The 21270-nt window shown below is 35.6% G+C and overlaps 1 long non-coding RNA gene across 1 annotated transcript in view; it reads right to left on the minus strand.

Moving 5' to 3' along the window:
* Nucleotides 1-10946, minus strand: part of LOC134729250 (uncharacterized) — a 213638-nt gene extending 202692 nt beyond the window's left edge. The window contains exon 1 of the long non-coding RNA XR_010110154.1: nucleotides 10922-10946. This is a non-coding gene — a long non-coding RNA (uncharacterized LOC134729250). The remainder of the gene's footprint in view (nucleotides 1-10921) is intronic.
* Between the last annotated feature and the right edge of the window lie 10324 nt (nucleotides 10947-21270).

A 21270-nucleotide genomic window follows, 5' to 3' on the forward strand; every position in this document is an offset into this window, starting at 1 on the left:
TCAAAAAAAATCAAATATTCAAATAAAAAATGGACAAAATGGTTAGTTGAACAGTCACTTCACCAAAAATATATGGGAGACAAATAAGCATATAAAAAGATGTTCAACATCATTAGTCATTAGGAAAACATAGTTAAATCCACAATAAAATACCACTACACATTGATCACAATTGCTAAAATTAAAAAGACTGACCATATCAAATTTTGACAGAATTTGGAAAAACTGGAATTCTCCTACATGGATAGGAGGAATGTGAAATGGTACAGCCACTTCGGAAAAAAACACCTTAGAAGATTGATAAATTTAAACATACAACTGCTATATTAACTGGACATCCAACTCCTAGGTATTTATCCAAGAGAAGAGAATGCATATGTCCATAATAAAACTTGCATAGGGATGTTCATTGTTGCCTTATTTGCAATAACCAAAAAATGCAAAAATTTCTATTAATATGTGAATGGATAAATTTTGGTAGGCCTGTACAATGGAATATTACTGAGCAATAGAATGCAATGAACTACTGATACCCGCAACAACATGAGTGAATCACAAAAAGTCAGGATGAGTAAAAAAACCAAACATAGAATAATCCAAACTATATGATTACATTTATATAAAATTCTCAAAAATGCAAACTAAGTTACAGGGACTGAATGCTCATTAGTGGTTGTCTGGAGACAGGGTGGGAGGAGTGAGAGAAAGGGATTACAAGGAACAGCAGGAAACTTCTGGAGGTGATAGATATATTCAGTATCTTGATCATGGTTACATTTTCTTGGATGTATACACAGGCCAAACTTAGCCAACTGCATATTTTAAATATGTGCAGTTTGTTGTATGTTAATTATACCTTAATAAGTTCATTTAAAATAAACAAGAAGACTTTTTTTCTGTTTTCTGCCTTTTTATTTCACTGTAGTTACTCCCCTTGGCAGTATTTAACATAGATCCAGGTAGCAAAGAATCTTGGTGATGTCATTTGCCCAGTTTCAGCCTTAGTATCACAGAGGAGAATTAGAAGTTTAGATTTGCTGCCAAAAACAATATGTAAAAATGGACACACACAAATCATCTCTTTGCTTACTCACACTCTTTGTATATATTTGAATTGCCATACAAAAAATACTTTCAGGTTGCCATTTAACAAAATGGAACTCTGGGCCAGGCGCAGTGGCTCACACCTGCAATCCCAGCACTTTGGGAGGCCAAGATGGGCATATCACCTAAAGTCAGGAGTTCGAGACCAGCCTTGCCAACATGGCAAAACCCCATCTCTACTAAAAATACAAAAATTAGCCACGTGTGGTGGTGGGTACCTGTAATCCCAGCTACTCAGGAGGCTGAGGCAGGAGAGTCACTTGAACTGGGAGGCCGGATGTCGCAGTGAGCCGAGATCACACCACTGCACTCCAGCCTGGGCGACAAGAGTGAAACTCCGTCAAAAAAAAAAAAAAAAACACACACAAAAAATGAAACTCTGACAGAGATGCCCTCATCCTGCCTACAAAAATAAAAGACACAAGTCTTAGCAGTTACAGTGTACATTATTGTGCAATGTTAATTTCCATCTTGCTTTAGTCATTAGACCACCTGAATATTCTGATTGATAGAAAAATAGACATTTAACCAGTAGGACTACCAATGCAGGATCTTAATATTATTAGGTTTTTTTAGAGGCCTTCCTAGATTCATGCCTGTAGTAATTCTATTTTCTGATTCCTACCTTATGTCTCCAACGTGGTTAACTCTTCTTCAAAACCTGGTTAGATTTTTGTTTGCATTCTGTCTGAAATGGTTTCAAAACGGCAATTATGTACATTGTTATGGAAGCCTGCTCATGTCTTGAGCTGAGGCTGTGATAGCTTTTATCATTTTGTTCATTTTATCAAAATAAACACTAAAACTGCCTTACAAATTCTAATTTATATAGAATAATTGAGGAAATTCTAGTTGATTAACTTAGGGAAGAATTTGAAAAGCATCTCATATGTGTCTAGGGCTATCAGGTAAACATGGGCTTAAATTTACTCTGGACTACCCCAAAGCTAGAACTGAGAATGGCAAGGAGAAGCTCTTTCTAGTGCCAGGCATCCCCACGTATGCAGCTTCTTTTTGAAGTAATGATCTACCCATCACTAAAATTGTTTCAGGAGAGGCCAAATGATTTTCAGTCAGATAGAAAAGATTCTTACATGAAGGGAAGGTTGAAGTGTTGGATATATGTTCTATGAAGTCGCATCTAACTTTTGAAGCTATCTGCACAAATCAGTTAAAGTAAGTGGTTTTTATTTTATGTTGTTGTAGAAATACAATTGATTCTTAGCTAAATGCCTAATTTTATTTTCACCATTCAAGGCAGAATGCATGCTGTCTCTTGATTTAGACTTCTTCCCATCCCAAACTGATGTGTCTTAGACTCTGAACCACAAGGCTTGTTTTCTGTTAAAACAATCTCACAAATGAATTCAAGCTAAATCGATACTGGGAAATCACAGATTAATTTGTTCACCTTATGCCAACATTCTATAAGGTCTTAGATTCTTAGCGACCTATTGATGTAGTCAATGTGAGAATTTTGGCTCTTTAACGTGACCAGTTTTAGGTATATTCCTTTGAGTTCCTTTGCTGTTAATTCTGAATTCATACCATTAAATAGGTAGAGACTATTTTACTCCAGATATATAACCTTAAAATTCATCTTGTCTTCAGCTCCCCTGTGCCTCAAATAAATGGTGGGAAATTCGGCTAAGTAGGAGCAATACATCTGAAAAAGCTGATGTTTAATAGAAATACACATATGCATGTATATGTGTGTATTTCTAATGACATATTGTTGCTGATATTCGTGAAAAAAATCAGTGTGGCAAGAGAAATGTTTAAGCATAAACAATATCCTTGGCCTGAATGACTACAACAAAGCTATCAGAAACAAAATAGAAATATGGAAATTATTTTCAAATCTCATCTTAATTTCTTCCCTTTTAGCTCTGTTTCTTTATTTCTCTCAGTTAAATGAAAAGAACATGTCACTGTTTTATGTTCACTTTAGGAGTACTTTTATCCTTCTGATCCTCATGAATCCTATGCCATTTTTAGCTTTACAGCATAGAATAATTAATAACTATTTTGAACATAATGTTTTTATGATTTTTAAGGTTCACTAGTGGATATGCATAAGGGTAAGGGAAGAAAATAAGTTTATTTGAGGAAGAATCTCTATATTTAGTGATTTTTGTAATTCCACTTAACTACAGGGTCTCACTCTGTCATCCAGGCTGAAGTGTTGTGGCACAATTATGGTCCACGGCAACCTCCACCTCCTGGGCTCAAGCAATCCTCTCACTTCAGCCTCCCAAGTAGTTGGGACTACAGGCACATGCCACCACACCCGACTGATTTTTGTACTTTTTGTCAAGAAGGAGTTTTGCCATATTGCCCAGACTGGTCTTGAACTTCTGAGCTCAAGTGATCTACCCACCTCAACCTCCCAAAGTTTTAGCATTATAGGAGTGAGCCAAGGTGCCAGCCTGTATGCTGACGTTTTAAGTAAAAAACATGATTGCTTATTGGTTTTGCTAAATTCCTTTTGTTTCACTCAGGAGAACATTGTTACAGTAACGATATCTCCATGAGCAAAGCTCAGTTGGATAGGCCCGAATGGAATGGATTTGTCATAATTATAGAATTTCAAGTGAATATTTATTCATGTTTTATAAATGTTTCCCCCAAATACACAGACACTGACGTAAAAGCAAGTGATTTAATTCTGGCCTGTAGATCATGAAAACAACTGGTTGAACTTTCTTATTCCACTATTTCCAAAATAGCAGTTTATTAGAAAATATTTAACATTATGTTTTCATTCTAGTTAGAGTGTGGAGAAGTAAGTCAAATAGTGGGTTGAATAAATGAGATTAAAAGTTATGAATGAGAAAAGTCCAAATATTAAATAAGCAGTCTCTAAGGGTTGTAAATGTTAGTAATATTTCCCTTGTCATCATTTCTGCATCTCTGCCTTTTCCTGTCTGGTTCCTCAGACATCCTCTCCCTCAACACTATGCTACCCAAAGTCACATTATCATAAGACAACTCAATCACATTCAGGTCAAAAACTTTAAGACTGAGATGTTTGTCTTTCCATGTATCAGTATGAAAGAAACAGAGAGAGAGAAAAAAAAAGATAACTCACATAAGCATATGTCACATACTTCCCTATAGTTATACCTTAGAATGAAGTGGGAATGAGGAACCAGTACTTAAGTAGATATAGTGCTTGAATATGAGGCAAGAGATAAATTCTCTTGTTCTGTTTTCTGGTGTGTAAAATGAGAGATACATCCTATCCTAGTGAAAAGAGCAAACTGCCTCAGCCTCCCAAGTAGCTGGGATTACAGGTGCCTGCCACCATTCCTGGCTAATTTTTTGTATTTTTAGTAGAGACGGGGTTTCACCATATTAGCCAGGATGGTCTCGATCTCCTGACTTCGTGTGGCAGGCACCTCTCTCTGCTCTTGCTACTTCTCTCTCCATGTGACATGCCTGTTCCCCCTTTGCCTTTCACCATGAATAAAAGCTCCCTGAGGTATCGTTAGAAGCTGAGCAAATGCCACTGCCATGCTTTCTCTACAGCCTGCAGAACTCTGAGCCAACTAAACCTCTTTTCTTTATCAATTACCGAGTCTCAGGTATTCCTTTATAGTAACGCAAAACAGACTAATACACTGACCAACATGCTGTGGTTTATGTAAAGAACAACTGTAAAATTAGAATAGTTAAGGCCATGTTGCCTTGCAAACTATAGTTGCCTGGCAAACTATAGTTATTAGTATTTATTATAATAACTGATTTTATATAGATATATAATATAGATATATAATAACTAACTTTATATAGATATATATCTATTATATCTCTCTATATTAAATCTCTATGTATTATATCTCTATATATCTCTATATATTATATATCTATATAAAGTTTTATGTATATATCATATATAATAGTTATACATATATAACTTACATAACATATATAGCTATATAATAACTTTATATATAACTTCTGTTTAATAACTATTATATATAATAGTTATACATACAGAACTATTATACAAATGTGTAACTATTATATATAATACTTACTATATGTATATTTATATAATAACTATTATATATAATAGTTATTATGCATATATTTTGTATTTTTGGAAAGAGAGTAGGTATTTAGATTTTTTAAAAAACTTATTACAATGTTTTTTAGTAATAGACAAAGATTTAATGAATAATTAAAGAAATACTGGTATGCTTGTCAATAAAAAAGTAAAATATGATTGAAGACTTCTGAAGGGTTATTCTCAACCTCATTCATTTTTCTTTTTCCCATCACATCCTCCATTGTTAAGGTGGCATTTATTATTTTACAAATTTTCTTTGATTCATCATATATAAATATTCTACTGTTGTAAATAATTTTAAACTATGTATAAGTTGTTTCAAACTGCAAGTTTGTTTCTGCAACTCGATTTTTCTATTCAACAGAAAAATAGAAAACACTTTTTAAAATTTTATTGCCTAATACTCTATTTTACAAAATTCATCTCAATTTGAATATTGGAGGTCCCCAGAACTTGGCTTTTGTGATAACACATGTAGTACTCCGAAAATATTACAGGAAACTACATAGTACCAATGTATAAAATGTTGATATTTTAGGTTCTATAATAAATATAATTTGCCTTTTAAATTGTAAAGGCAATAATTAAACTAGCTGTATTCAAACTGAATCTATGATATTATAGACAAGACACTAATCAAGTTTTATTTACCTGGATTTTAGAGATTTCAAAAATTATCTAAATTTCATATTAACACATAATTGTGAAATAAATTCTAAGGTCATATAAATTAGAAAAATAATAATTATATATCAATGTCTTTTAAAATCTTTCTTTTAACTGATCTCTTTAATTATTAATTGATAAATATACTATGTCAAATATAATAGTGAAAACTGAAATCCTAATATCATTGTTCAATAGATTCTTCCAATTCAAACCATTTGATAAAATATATGAACTAGCTTTCATAGCCTGAGCTACTCCTAGGGTATGTGGGGCTCTGGGCAAATATTTTGGTGTGTGTATGGGATTCCTATGTATATACATAATTTGATTTAAAAGGGACTTATAAAATTCATGGGCCCATGTAAGGTATAGTGATTTATTGATTATTATTTATAATAATAAAAAAGAAAGCTGACATTATTCATTATTGACCAGTAAACAACGACTCTTCACAGTGTCCAGGGACCATCTCTATCTGTAATTTATTGTCAAATGCACTGTTCCTAGCTAATGTCATATCTCACTGCAATAAGAGGCAGGGCAGCAATGCTGTTATTAATCACAATGCCATAACTCTGGATGTTTTTGCCTCTGCATTTCTCTAGTACCATTTATTTAATGCTGGTTGCCTCATGGCTCATGATACTGCACCATCCACTGAGCCACCCATGAGCACTGGTTTCTAATGACTGTCTCAAATATTGTGACTGTTCTTTGTCGATAATGACTTCAAATGCAAGTTTTATCCAGGGTATGCAGAAAAATATAAATGATGCACCCCTGTCTTCCACACATTGCTTCTAGCAGGGAGGAAAGATGAGAAGTCCATGGTCAGAATGAAAGCAGTTACATTTGTGTAAGTAATGTCTATTCCATTTATAACATCTGGGCGAGTACATTAGTATATCAATTAGGGACAATAAAGTGCAAGAATCAAAACACCTGTTCAGATTGGAGTAGAGTTCGCCAAAGCTCTTAGAGAGAAAGGTATGGCCATCCCTGGAGGACTCCCTGAACCAGAACATGACATTAGCAGAAGAGTGGAATGATCACCTATATGTCAGAAGTAGGGGACACACAGTGTAAATAATATCTGCCACAAAAATTGCTGCCTTCGGGGGCTGTAGACTAGATGTGCTATCACAGATTAATGAAAGCTGATACATGGGTCCATACTACATGAAGAGTGGACCACGATAGCTCAGAACGTTGAAATTTTCTTATTATGGAGAGGTTTTATTGCATAACATATATGAGTGACACAAAATCATCTTCTTTACACCATTTTGGTGGATGGATATCACATGATCTTTTAAAGAAAATACTGCACTGGCCATCTGGGAGGTTCCAGACTTTCCTCTTAGAACTGAGACCCGGCCACAGGTCCTGGGATGACTCTATGGATATAAGTTTCTGATAGGGATAAGTTTCTGATAGGGACATCTAGTGGAACCCAAGAATGAGATCTCAAAAAGTCTGAATCTAGGCTTACTGGCCCTGTTGCTATAACACTGTCAGCTCAGGCCACTCCTGGCCATCAAAGTGGGACTTCAAAAATTTAAGGAAGGCATTCCCCATGTATGGGCTCCTAAAACTTGAATCCTGGGGTAGGTCTTTTCTTGTCAAGGCCTAATGGCAGTGCTGTTCATAGCAATATGAAGCAGAAAAATCTGCAAGCTGAAGGGGTTTTGTATCAATGAGGGGTAGTAAATTACTGAAAATGAAGACAAAATAAAGATTTTCTTAAACAAATTCTTTAAACTTGAGAAACATTAACTGTGGAACAACAAAAGGAAATCCAAGAAAATGATATATGTTCAAATATTTTAAAAATAGTAATATTTAAAGATCAATAATAATGCTAAATTTAGATCAGCAAACATAATTGTAGTTGCAAGACAAACATTTTTAAAGCATTATAAGATTGCAGAGGTGAAGAGGAATTAATACCACTAGTGTAATCCCTTTCAGGCATAGCAGAAAACCACTGAACACTTTGGTGATGCTAAGGGTATGTTTATAAGTCTGTTTCCCAGTCCAGCTCACATTGTGTTTTATATAACCTTATCAGAAGTGAACTGGTTTTAATAACTGAGTATCCCATCTTGTGTACATTGCTTCAATGTTTATTTTGCTGCTCAAATTCCTACTTTTAGGTATAGAGTCTTAACACTATGGTTTACTTTTTCCTTTTCAAACTTTGCTCTCAGTAAAAAATCTAAAGTCTACGTTTTAAATATGAGTCTGAATTATGCCAACATGTCATAGACATTTACCTGTTCACTGTTCTCTCTACTGGTGGAATTAAAGCGTTTATTTAATGGAACAAGGATTTCATGTGTGAAGAAGCAGGTAAACCAGAGATTGTGGGGGAAGAGATATCTTGTGACTGCTGAAATCATACCATGTAGACAGCCTAACATCCTGCTCAGGGATTTTGTCTACAGATCATTTCGTAAAACAGTGAATAAGATGTTTATAATTGGGCTTTAACAGAGGTTTCCATCGTCTGTCTGTTTCAAGACCTTATTAACACAATAGTAAAACTAATAAAAATGAATAAATCCACAGTATTAAAGAAAACAGAAGAAGCAGAAAAGTAGCCACAATGATAAGAGATTTCAACATAATTTTTGAAAATTAAAAGCAGATGGGGTAGGTGATAATTGATGAAGCAGGGCTGAGAGACCCTTAGGCCTTGTGTACCAACAGAGCAGGATGTCAATGGTAAGGCAGCCAATGTGCCCTCAAAAACACAGCAGACTGGGGCCTTAGAGCAAGTAAAGGTCTGAACTGAGGCATAGAGCTAAAAAATGTCGGTAAGGTAGTATACACCATGACTACTATTACCACTCCAAACATGGAGGAAAGCAGTAGGAAGACTTTGTCTTCTGGGAAATAAACATGACAAATATTCTCATGTTAAATATTTCCAGGAAAAAAAAGATATCTGAAGTTTTATATTCAGGAATCTCCAATATAATCGTTGGCTTAATTACTGGTCACTCTTAAGTAAAGACTCCCATCAATACAAACAAAACTGCCAATCTATGTTAGAGGCATTACTTTTAAATATCAATTAATAATCAACTATGTCTGCCCAGTTGAGGAAATTTTCCAATATAAGCAATAGAAGATAAAATAAAAAGAAAACATAGAAATAATGGAAATAAGGCAAGAAGGCAATTATCAATTATATTTTTATCTGACAAATTTATGCCACATATATGTGCCAATTAGATAGATAGATAGATAGATGGATATGTCTGTGTGTGTGTCTGTGTGTATATATATACATTTATGTGTGGGGTGTGCATCAGTGTTCCCCAAAACAATTCCCAGTTTTAATGATTCGCTAGGATAACTCACGCGACTCTGAATACAGTCTTCCTCATGGTTATGACTTATTAGAGTGAAAGGATACACAACAAAATCAGCAAGGGAAAGTACACAAAGTCCGGATGAAACCAGATGCAGGCTTGCAAGAGACTCTCCCAGTGGAATCATACAGGATGTACTTAATTCCCCAACCAATAAGTTGTAAAAGCTTGTAATAAATGCTACTCATCATTTCTGGGTATGGTGGGGGCCTTTCTGAAATCCAGTTTCCTGGATTCCAGTCAAGGGCCAATCTGGCAAAAAAGAGCTTTCTAAACATAGCAGTCTGTTACATTAACACTTTTCTACAAAACATATAGAAAATTAAAAAAAATAAATTTTCAAAGAAAAAAATTAAAAAATTCTTAAAGCACATTCATTTATTCCACAAATATTGGCTGAAGGCTTCTAGGCTTACCACTATCTTAGGCATGTGGAATAAAAGACCATTGACATCATGGTTATTACATTTTAGTACAGTCAAGAAATGAATAAAATAAACTACTGAATTGTCTAAAATATGAGAAGATGAAAGTGCTATGAAAAAAATGTAAAGCAAGGCACAGAAAAGCTGAGGTGTATAAGAGAAGTTTATAGCATTAAATAAAGTAGCTAGAATTAACCTCCCTGAGAAGGTGAAATTTGATTAAAGGCTTAAATTTTAACAAAGTTGAAGACAAAGATTAAACACTGGATTTAGAACCATGGAGAATCCTGACGACCTCATGGGAGCATTTTCAGAGGAGTGTAGGAGGCAAAAACTTCACTGAATTTAAAAGAGTCTAGTTTCAGTTCTGGTTAAGATAGAGTAAGCACAGATACCCTGTTTATCCCACTGAATGTAGCTAGGAAACCTGGTAATGCACAAAGCAGCCAATCTGCTCTTACTGCTGAAAAGTAAATAGTAGCAGGCAGGTTGGTGTTCCAGTAGTGAGTTTACTTTTTTCCTTCATTATCCTCCAGCCTACACTCAGTACATAATAAATACATTTTGATTGAGTAAATGAATGAATGATTGAAATAAATAACTACCACTTATGATTATATAACCAATGTGCCATTAATGTTTTTGTTTAAATTTCTTCCATTAAAAGATGATTTTTCTCTTCTATTTTTCACATTAAAATCAATTCATCTATTGAAAATATCTGTCTTGTAAATACCAGAATGAAGTTCAAAATATCCACATTCATTCTTTCAGGCATTTTCCATCATGTATCATGAGTTCTACCAAAGTTCACAGCCTCTGAAACTTTTTTTTTTTTTTTGAGACAGAGCCTGGCTCTGTCACCCAGGTGGGAGTGCAGTGACACAGTCTTGACTCACTGCAACCTCCCTTCCCAGTTTCAAGTGATTCTCCTGCCTCAGCCTCCCCAATAACTGGGATTACAGGCGCAAGCCACCGTGCCTGGCTAATTTTGTATTTTTAGTAAAGATGGGGTTTCACCATGTTGGCCAGGCTGGTCTTGAACTCCTGACCTCAACTGATCCACCCACCTCGGCCTCCCAAAGTGCTGGGATTACAGGCATGCACCATCGTGGGCCCTCTGAACCTTTTAATAGGAATTATTTTAATTTTAATTTGCTCTCATTTCATCCACTTATTTTTTCTTTGTATTAAATTCGTTCCACACTGCTATAACAAACTACTTGAGACTGGGTAATTTATGAAGAAAAGAGCTTTAATCGACTCACAGTTCTGCAGGCTATACAGGAAGCGTGGCTCCGAGGCCTCACGAAACTTACAACAATGACAGAAGGGCAAAGGAGAAGCCAGCACATCTTGACTTGGAAGCAGAAGAGAGAGAAAGCACACAAAGGCAGAAGAGCTACACACTTTCAAACTACCAGATCTTGTGAGAACTCTATCACAAGACAGCACCAGGGGGATGGTGCTAAATCATTAGAAACCACCCCCATGATTCAATCACTTTGCTCCAGGCTCCACCTTCAACACTCAGGATCACAATTCAACGTGAGATTTGGGTGGGAACACAGAGCCAAACCATATGATTATTTTATTCCTTTCTATCTCTAATTTCAATGAAAATGTTGTAATTTCTCTCAAATCACAGTCTTTTCAACAGGACATGAAAGAAAAGCAAAAGCAGATAAAAGTCAGTTTGAAAGAGAGAGAAATCTGTTCTCGACTTCTTTTTTTCGGGTCCTTGTGAGGCATTAATAGTAGGGAACCTCTCAAAGCTGAAGAGTTGCTATCTCCTTAAACCCCAGTGCAGAAGTCACAACACAACAGAAATCCTCTGCAGGGGAACATAAATCCGGGTTCTCTATTTCATGTGGCACCTAATAAATGGAATATACTACATATATATTGTTTCTAACTCCTCCAATAACTCTGATGAGTATTTTTTCACAGTTTATAGATGAAGAACTAAAACTCAGAGGGATTAAGTAATTCATCTAGAGTCATGCACCTAGAAAGTAACAGAGCTAAAATTTGAATCCAGACCTTTTTGATTATTCAATTATTTCATTCTGACTAATCATCTACAATATTCAAGCAATATCACTGTCATTGTTTTTCCCTCAAGATTCTCTGAAATGGTATGCCAGAAAATAAAAACTGGGGATACTTCAATTTTATTGAATGTTTTACTGTGCCATACTCTGGTTTCCCCAGCCCAGGACAATGCCTTTTCAATAGAGAGGTTAAGAGAGACAGTAGTGTCTCTCTATGATGTCACAACACCAGGAAAGAGCAGAAATAGTGTAAAATTAGAAACAAATAAACAAACAAACTATTGTATGCCTATTATGTATACTTTACATTCATTATTGACTTGATATCAAGAAAATTGTGATGTGGTTATTTTAATTTATTGCTAGGGAAACAGCTTATCAAAGTGAGTAAATACATCTTTATTGATGTCAAAATATTCCCAAATCTAGCCAAGACAAAATCCAGGCTAACCCCTGTGTAAGATGAGAACAGGGCATGGACTTACTTATTTTCCTTTTGTTTATGGTTCAACTCCCGTGCTAAATGTTAAATTTTCAAGTATGGCTGATGCCTTGGTCACAGGTTATCACAACATCACTGTTTTAGTGGTTTTAACTTTCATTTGTGAAAATCGGTACTTCGAATAATCAAGCATAGTTTCATTATAAATAACTTTCTATGGCCTATAATCAATAAATAATATTTTAGCTACAGAAACAAATAGCTTTCAATAATAAAGTATAAATATGAATATAACTGATGACTTTCCTAATTGTTCTTCCCTGCTGATATATTAACTGATGTTGTAGCTAGAGACAGAATATCTATTCATGATGCTTATCCAGTCGTCTGTATTTGATTAAGGTACTCGAATCGTGCCAGATATTTTTGGTCTTACAGACAGCTCTGCCACATCTATCTAAATGTAATCACTTATCTATTTGTAAAAAGTTTAGATGACTTGTAAAAACTTTATAGTCTACATAAGCCAAAGAATTTTTGTGTTAGTTATGCAAAACCATTAAATAATTGCATCATTTCTAGTATATTCCAAATCAAACCATACTGAAAAACCTCTGCCATATGCCTGTTTTCACAGGGCAAGGTTTTTAGTTAGTTTTTTTTCTTTTTAAACATCTGTGTTTGTTTATTGGAAGTATAAATATTTAAAGACAGGGGAAGAAACCTCAAACTGTAAGTGAAATCAGCTTTCTCAGCCCCCTGTTGCTTGAAATAAACCTCATGGAACTTTTTAGTGTGAACATGTAAGAACACTGGGCTGAAGTCAACAAAAGAATGAGTAATCTTTTGAGTGTGTTGTTTATTTCAAAAGTTAATGAAGAAGCAGTTCTCTTCAGAAGGAAATAATATTAAGGTTTTATTGGGTAACTAATGTTCTATGGTCCATGCTGTTAACTTTAAACTCTGCCCTAGTGTTTTTTAACCAGAGTTTCCAGGAACAAGCTTCATACTTTTCAAAAGTAAATAAATCATAAAAACTATTTAAAAACAGTTCTGAAATAAGTTTTTGGTTAATTTGTTATAAACAAGGATTTCTTCAAAATTATTTGGTACCAAATTATCACTTATGTTTTTCTTCATATTTGTACTGTTTTTCCATTCTAATGATTATTGTTTTGTCGTATTAATTGGTGAATTCATAGCAAGATTTGGGTGGGAATTTCAATAAATCTTGTTTTGTAGGGCTGCCAGCTAAGTTTTGTGACTTTGAACAAATAACTGCATTCTAACTAGATAGGGAATAATGCTGTTGAAAGTGGTGCTTTCTCTGTGATAAGTCCATGTGTAAGTGGTATCGTGTGTGTGTGTGTGTGCATGTGTGTGTGCGTGCAGTGGCATACACAGGTCAGCCAGATAATTTGAATGTGGAGATCAGACTTTTTGATACTCTATGTCTTATTTATCTTGCTTACTTTAAATCAGAATCTTTATATGCCAAAATAGACAGAAAAAAGATTTAGCGTTTTTCTAGTATATATAATGATGTTGATGGATGTCATAGATGTTTCAAATCTGCAGAGGAAAATCAACTACAGTTAACAAAGGGGAGAAAAAAAGTTTCCTTCAGGCAGAAGATATCAAAACAAAGCATTTTCTGCCTTTGGTACTTAGAGGAGACTTTGTCTTATTCTGTACCATCTTCGATGTACTTATTTGTTATGAATTTGCATTTTGTACTTATGTTCATATATCTTAAGAAGGTAATTCAACCTTAATATTTTCTATTTGAGAAAGTGGGGCTTGAAATTTTCAATATTTGTCTGTGCAAAGCCATGAAGGGGATTAGTGGCTAAGTTGTCTATATTGGGCACATGTTTTTATTTACTTCTTCTTTTGATCATCAAACGAGTGTATTCAGGTGATGCAGTAATCTGTACAAAGAAAACTCACGACACAAGCTTACCTATATAAACAAACCTGTACATGTACCCTTGAACTTAAAAGTTAAAAAAAAAAAGAGTTTGTAATGTTAATAGACATATAGAAGAAAGCATCTCTAAATTCATGGTTGAATCTGAAGTTGTTTGAAAATTACACGTGTTTATTTTCATATACAAAATAACAATTTAAAATGTTAAGTAGGCCAAGGTAGCTAGCACCAGAAGACAAACTTGAATTTCAAATCTATCCCTCACTGACAAAGTGATTTAGGGTAAGTTACTTCTGCTGTCTGTGCCTCTGTTGCCACCTATGTAAACGGAAGTGTTTGCAGGGGTTAATTTGTAGGTTTCCCTCCATATCTACAGGTTTATGCTATATATTTAAATTGTGTGTTTGGTAGAATTATGCTTGCTGGCTTCCTCTGTCAAACCGCATTAGTACATGTGAAGCTGGTATCTGCAAAAGCAGCCTCAGCAGCAGTTGATCTGTCCCATTACAGTTATAATTAATGTTGCATCTGTGATTCCCCTAAGTCCCATGACCAAGATGTGCTCGGTCACTAATTGGTCCACTTTAGATCTGATGAACATTTACAGTGATATTTCTATATCTTCCATCCTGAAGGACTTCAAAGATGTAGATTTCCTCAAAGAAAAATTTTGACCGTAACTGCATTATATCCATGATACGCTTTACAAATTTACTTGAATATATATATGTTCATTGAAGCTGAATGATTTCTTAGGTCACATATTATATATGAAAATGTATAAAAAGAAACCCAGCTTTTATTATGGTAAACATTTGGGTGAATTTCCACACAAACTCAGGGCCTGGGATGCATCATCTATCACCTTTCTAAGAGGTTCCTTTTAGTAATCGGGATTCATCCTTTTAATAGAATGGCCACAGTGAAAAGCAATCACTTTTGTTAAGCTGTTTCAAATATATTCAAATCAGGATTAGACTAACTGCCTTAACACTTGTGTTATACTTCAAACTGATACCAAATCACTACTGAAACACTGCAAAGGGTACAATGTCTCTGTGCCCTAGAAATCTTGTCTATTACATGGGCATGTGAAACCTGACATACCTAAAAATTTTGGTGAGGATTAAATAACAATATTAATACTCTTAGGGAAATTTTGAAGTGGCACATGATGGCATGTGACTATCCTTAAGAAACAACTTGTTCTTTGGGAGGCCGAGGCAGACGGATCACCTAAGTTCAGGAGTTCAAGACCAGCCTGGCCAACATGGCGACACCCCCGTCTCCACTAAAAATACAAAAATTAGCCGGGCGTGGTAGCGGGTGCCTGTAATCCCAGCTACTTGGGAGGCTGAGGCAGGAGAATAGCTTGAACCCAGGAGGTGGAGGTTGCAGTGAGCCAAGATCTCGCCATTGCACTCCAGCCTGGGTGACAAGAGCGAAACTCCATCTCAAAAGAAAAAAAAAAAAAGAACCAACTTGTTAAACTCCTTCTTTCATTTTGGGAATTAGTCTTTCCTCTTTCAGCAATTTTCATTATTCTTTGGGGGTAAAAGCTGAATAAAAACTAGGGCCCTATGTATTACTACAACAACATAACTGGCAATATGTCTATTAGCATGTTTTGAGGTGGAAAAAAAATAACTGATTTTCACAATAACTACAAAACAAAAAAACACAAACAAAACTTTTGCAAACTGTACAATCTTTCATTGCAGAAAGCCAAATCCAGGCTGACTTATATATTTTTGAGGTAAATATAGGCATCTGGGCAACTTCCTTTTAATTCTAGGCCTTTTTATTTACATGAATGGAAGAAGAGTCTTTTCCCTTTGCAATGATTTTGCTCTGCTGTGGAACATTTATTTCTCTCCATCCATAGTCCTATCACCCAAACTATTTGCTAATAATTGCAGCTACAGGCTCAGATTTGTTTAATTCTTCATTTTCCAAATCATTAAAAATAGGTTCCTTTCCTGAAGGTTTTCCAACAAACAGAAACTCAGTTCTCTTTAATTAAATCCAGTGGCTTGAAACACCAAAGAGAAGAAGTAAACTCAGGGGATTCCAACGGAAGGGACTGCTTAGATCAAAGGAAGTGTTCATGTGGTACCAAGTTCAGAATGTGAATTAGAAAAATCCCTGGAGAAAACAAAAAGTGTAGTGTCCCACAGACTTTCATTCTAAATTTGGCTACACCATTTATTAGATACATGACTTAGTGCAAGTCATGCTTCACCTCTCTAAGCCAAAACGTTCTCTCCTATAATATAATGATAGAACACAACTTCTGGGTTGTTCTTAAAATTAAATATAATATGTGGGATGAGAAAACAGCTAACCTTTGGTCAGTGTTTATCATATGCTCCACCTTCTTCTAGGCTCTTAAATATGCCTCTCAATCCTTACATAAGCCCTTGAAATAGATGTTACTGTATGTATTTTGCAAATGAAGATGGTAAAATATAAGAAAGTTGAAAATAATTATCACATGTCCAAGGCTACATAGCTAATAACTGGAACTGAAAACCACAATCTAAATGGGAATCTGCTATACTCCAAAATGCATGCTTGTCACTTGAACCCGTGATTTCTTGTGTGTTAATAGTATTTCCAATAAATGTTACTCTTATTTATTTAGACATTGCTAGAATAAACTAGACAGAAAAGAGCTTCAGAAAGTCCCACCTCTGCCAACAAGTATAAATACATCAAAGCAAGAGTACCTAGATCATACATCAATTTCTTAAGACATTACATTACATTGAAGTGAAAGTTAAAAAAATGACTTTGAGGTCAACACTTCTGATTTCACACCCAGATTGCCCATTGGTATGTGCCTGTTTGCACAAGTTATTTAAATTCTCTGAGTCTCAGTTTTCTCATCTGTATAATGGGAATTCTACAAGCTTTATCACAGATTTGTTGTAAAAATTAAGTGATACTAATTGGGTCAAGAAGGCAGGCTAAGCTGATATTTCTATTTCACCTGCCATCTAAATTCCCATCAAATGGCAAAATAAACACATTTTACGTAACGAAAGAGTAGCAAGGGAAGAAAAAAGAGTACCATCAGAAAATCACACATTTTAAGGAATTCTTGAAAATCAGATGGCAGACTGCGTTAGCTATACAGAGATATAAGACATAAGAAAATATAATTTCCCCAAAATCATGCAAAAGACTACTGGGGATAAGACAAAGGAATCGGCCAGGCGCAGTGGCTCATGCCTGTAATCCCAGCACTTTGGGAGGCCGAGGCAGGTGGATCACAAGGTCAGAAGTTCGAGACCAGCCTGGCTAACATAGTGAAACCCCGTCTCTACTAAAAATACAAAAAATAAAAAAAATAGCCAGGCATGGTTGTGGGCGCCTGTAGTCCCAGCTACTTGGGAGACTGAGGCAAGAGAATTGCTTGAACCAGGGAGGCGGAGGTTGCAGTGAGCCGAGATCGCGCCACTGCACTCCAGCCTGGGTGACAGAGAGTGAGACTCCATCTCAAAAAAAAAAAAAAAAAGGAATCTTGGAGAAACGAGAAGGATTGTAATTATGAAAAAGAAATGTACATAAGAAGAAATATAAATGGCCAATCATGTATAAAAAAGTATGTTTACATTCTCTAATAGAAAAATGTTAATTAATATTAAATATTATTTTGTAACTATCTGTATTAATTTCCTATGGCTGCCATAAAAACTTACCAAAAACTCAGTGGCTTAAAATAACACATTGATTATCTCACAGTTATACAAGTTAGAAGTAGAACTGGTCCTACTGGGCTGACACAGTCCCACTGGGCTAAAATCAAGCTGTTAGCAGGGCTGTGTTCCCTTCTGGAGGTTCTAGGGGAGAATCTGTTTTCTTGCCTTTTTCAGCTTCTGGAGGCTGCCTGCTGTGCTTCTGTGATTCAACTTAGATTTTTCTAGGTTGTTTCCCCTCTGAGGACCCAGTAGGTGGAGTGTTTTGGAATAGGTGGGCCATAAAATACATCTCAGCATACTACAACTACTTATGAGATTGTCTCAAGGACTTAATATAACATTCATCATTTTAGATATTTACTTCATGTTGTATGGAAAATGGTGTCTTAATATGTTTTCTGATTTTTTGTGACCGATTTGATCTAACTTTTAATGCACATTGAATGCACTCTTGAATTTCCTTATTAGAACAGACAAAATACCCACAGATATTTCTCAGTTTATCTCTCCAAATGAATAATTAAGAAGACTGAGTAAGGTGAGTAAACTTACCCAAACCAAATGGATGATGAATGCAGAGAAAGATAAAACACAGTATTTTTTTACTCCTTCTCCTATGTCCTTTCTGTTATTCAATTTTATAGGCTTGTGTTCAAAATACTACCTTTACACAGTCAAATAAATTTTTGTCATCTTTTTTTCCAATATAATTGACTGATCAACTCACATTCCATTAGCTTCTTAATTTTTTTATTATTATGAATTTGGTTAACATTAGAGCACATATATGTAATAATGTAAAAATCAATCTTAGTAGAGAAAATCATGTTTCACTCTTCTCTATTTTAATAATAATTTTTTTTATTATACTTTAAGTTTTAGGGTACATGTGCACATTGTGCAGGTTGGTTACATATGAATACATGTGCCATGCTGGTGCGCTGCACCCACTAACACGTCATCTAGCATTAGGTATATCTCCCGATGCTATCCCTCCCCTCTCCCCCCACCCCACAACAGTCCCCAGAGTGTGATATTCCCCTTCCTGTGTCCATGTGATCTCATTGTTCCACTCCCACCTATGAGTGAGAATATGCGGTGTTTGGTTTTTTGTTCTTGCGATAGCTTACTGAGAATGATGATTTCCAATTTCATCCATGTCGCTACAAAGGACATGAACTCATCATTTTTTATGGCTGCATAGTATTCCATGGTGTATATGTGCCACATTTTCTTAATCCAGTCTATCATTGTTGGACATTTGGGTTGGTTCCAAGTCTTTGCTATTGTGAATAATGCCGCAATGAACATACCTGTGCATGTGTCTTTATAGCAGCATGATTTATAGTCCTTTGGGTATATACCCAGTAATGGGATGGCTGGGTCAAATGGTATTTCCAGTTCTAGATCCCTGAGGAATCACCACACTGACTTCCACAATGGTTGAACTAGTTTACAGTCCCACCAACAGTGTAAAAGTGTTCCTATTTCTCCACATCCTCTCCAGCACCTGTTGTTTCCTGACTTTTTAATGATTGCCATTCTAACTGGTGTGAGATGGTATCTCATTGTGGTTTTGATTTGCATTTCTCTGATGGCCAGTGATGATGAGCATTTTTTCATGTGTTTTTTGGCTGCATAAATGTCTTCTTTTGAGAAGTGTCTGTTCATGTCCTTTGCCCACTTTTTGATGGGGTTGTTTGTTTTTTTCTTGTAAATTTGTTTGAGTTCATTGTAGATTCTGGATATTAGCCCTTTGTCAGATGAGTAGGTTGCGAAAATTTTCTCCCATTTTGTAGGTTGCCTGTTCACTCTGATGGTAGTTTCTTTTGCTGTGCAGAAGCTCTTTAGTTTAATTAGATCCCATTTGTCAATTTTGGCTTTTGTTGCCATTGCTTTTGGTGTTTTAGACATGAAGTCCTTGCCCATGCCTATGTCCTGAATGGTAATGCCTAGGTTTTCTTCTAGGGTTTTTATGGTTTTAGGTCTAACGTTTAAGTCTTTAATCCATCTTGAATTGATTTTTGTATAAGGTGTAAGGAAGGGATCCTGTTTCAGCTTTCTACATACGGCTAGCCAGTTTTCCCAGCACCATTTATTAAATAGGGAATCCTTTCCCCATTGCTTGTTTTTCTCAGGTTTGTCAAAGATCAGATAGTTGTAGATATGTGGCGTTATTTCTGAGGACTCTGTTCTGTTCCATTGATCTATATCTCTGTTTTGGTACCAGTACCATGCTGTTTTGGTTACCGTAGCCTTGTAGTATAGTTTGAAGTCAGGTAGTGTGATGCCTCCAGCTTTGTTCTTTTGGCTTAGGATTGACTTGGTGATGCGGGCTCTTTTTGGTTCCATATGAACTTTAAAGTAGTTTTTTCCAATTCTGTGAAGAAAGTCATTGGTAGCTTGATGGGGATGGCATTGAATCTGTAAATTACCTTGGGCAGTATGGCCATTTTCACCATATTGATTCTTCCTACCCATGAGCATGGAATGTTCTTTCATTTGTTTGTATCCTCTTTTATTTCATTGAGCAGTGGTTTGTAGTTCTCCTTGAAGAGGTCCTTCACATCCCTTGTAAGTTGGATTCCTAGGTATTTTATTCTCTTTGAAGCAATTGTGAATGGGAGTTCACTCATGATTTGGCTCTCTGTTTCTCTGTTATTGGTGTATAAGAATGCTTGTGATTTTTGCACATTGATTTTGTATCCTGAGACTTTGCTGAAGTTGCCTGTCAGCTTAAGGAGATTTTGGACTGAGAGGATGGGGTTTTCTAGATATACAATCATGTCATCTGCAAACAGGGACAATTTGACTTCCTCTTTTCCTAATTGAATACCCTTTATTTCCTTCTCCTGCCTAATTGCCCTGGCCAGAACTTCCAACACTATGTTGAATAGGAATGGTGAGAGAGGGCATCCCTGTCTTGTGCCAGTTTTCAAAGGGAATGCTTCCAGTTTTTGCCCATTCAGTATGATATTGGCTGTGGGTTTGTCATAGATAGCTCTTATTATTTTGAAATACGTCCCATCAATACCTAATTTATTGAGAGTTTTTAGCATGAAGTGTTGTTGAATTTTGTCAAAGGCCTTTTCTGCATCTATTGAGATAATCATGTGGTTTTTGTCTTTGGCTCTGTTTATATGCTGGATTACATTTATTGATTTGCGTATATTGAACCAGTCTTGCATCCCAGGGATGAAGCCCACTTGATCATGGTGGATAATCTTTTTGATGTGCTGCTGGATTCATTTTGCCAGTATTTTATTGAGGATTTTTGCATCAATGTTCATCAAGGATATTGGTCTAAAATTCTCTTTTTTGGTTGTGTCTCTGCCAGGCTTTGATATCAGAATGATGCTGGCCTCATAAAGTGAGTTAGGGAGGATTCCCTCTTTTTCTATTGATTGGAATAGTTTCAGAAGGAATGGTACCAGTTCCTCCTTGTACCTCTGGTAGAATTCGGCTGTGAATCCATGTGGTCCTGGAC

Source organism: Pan paniscus, chromosome 17 (assembly GCF_029289425.2).
Source record: "Pan paniscus chromosome 17, NHGRI_mPanPan1-v2.0_pri, whole genome shotgun sequence".
Taxonomy (NCBI): domain Eukaryota; kingdom Metazoa; phylum Chordata; class Mammalia; order Primates; family Hominidae; genus Pan; species Pan paniscus.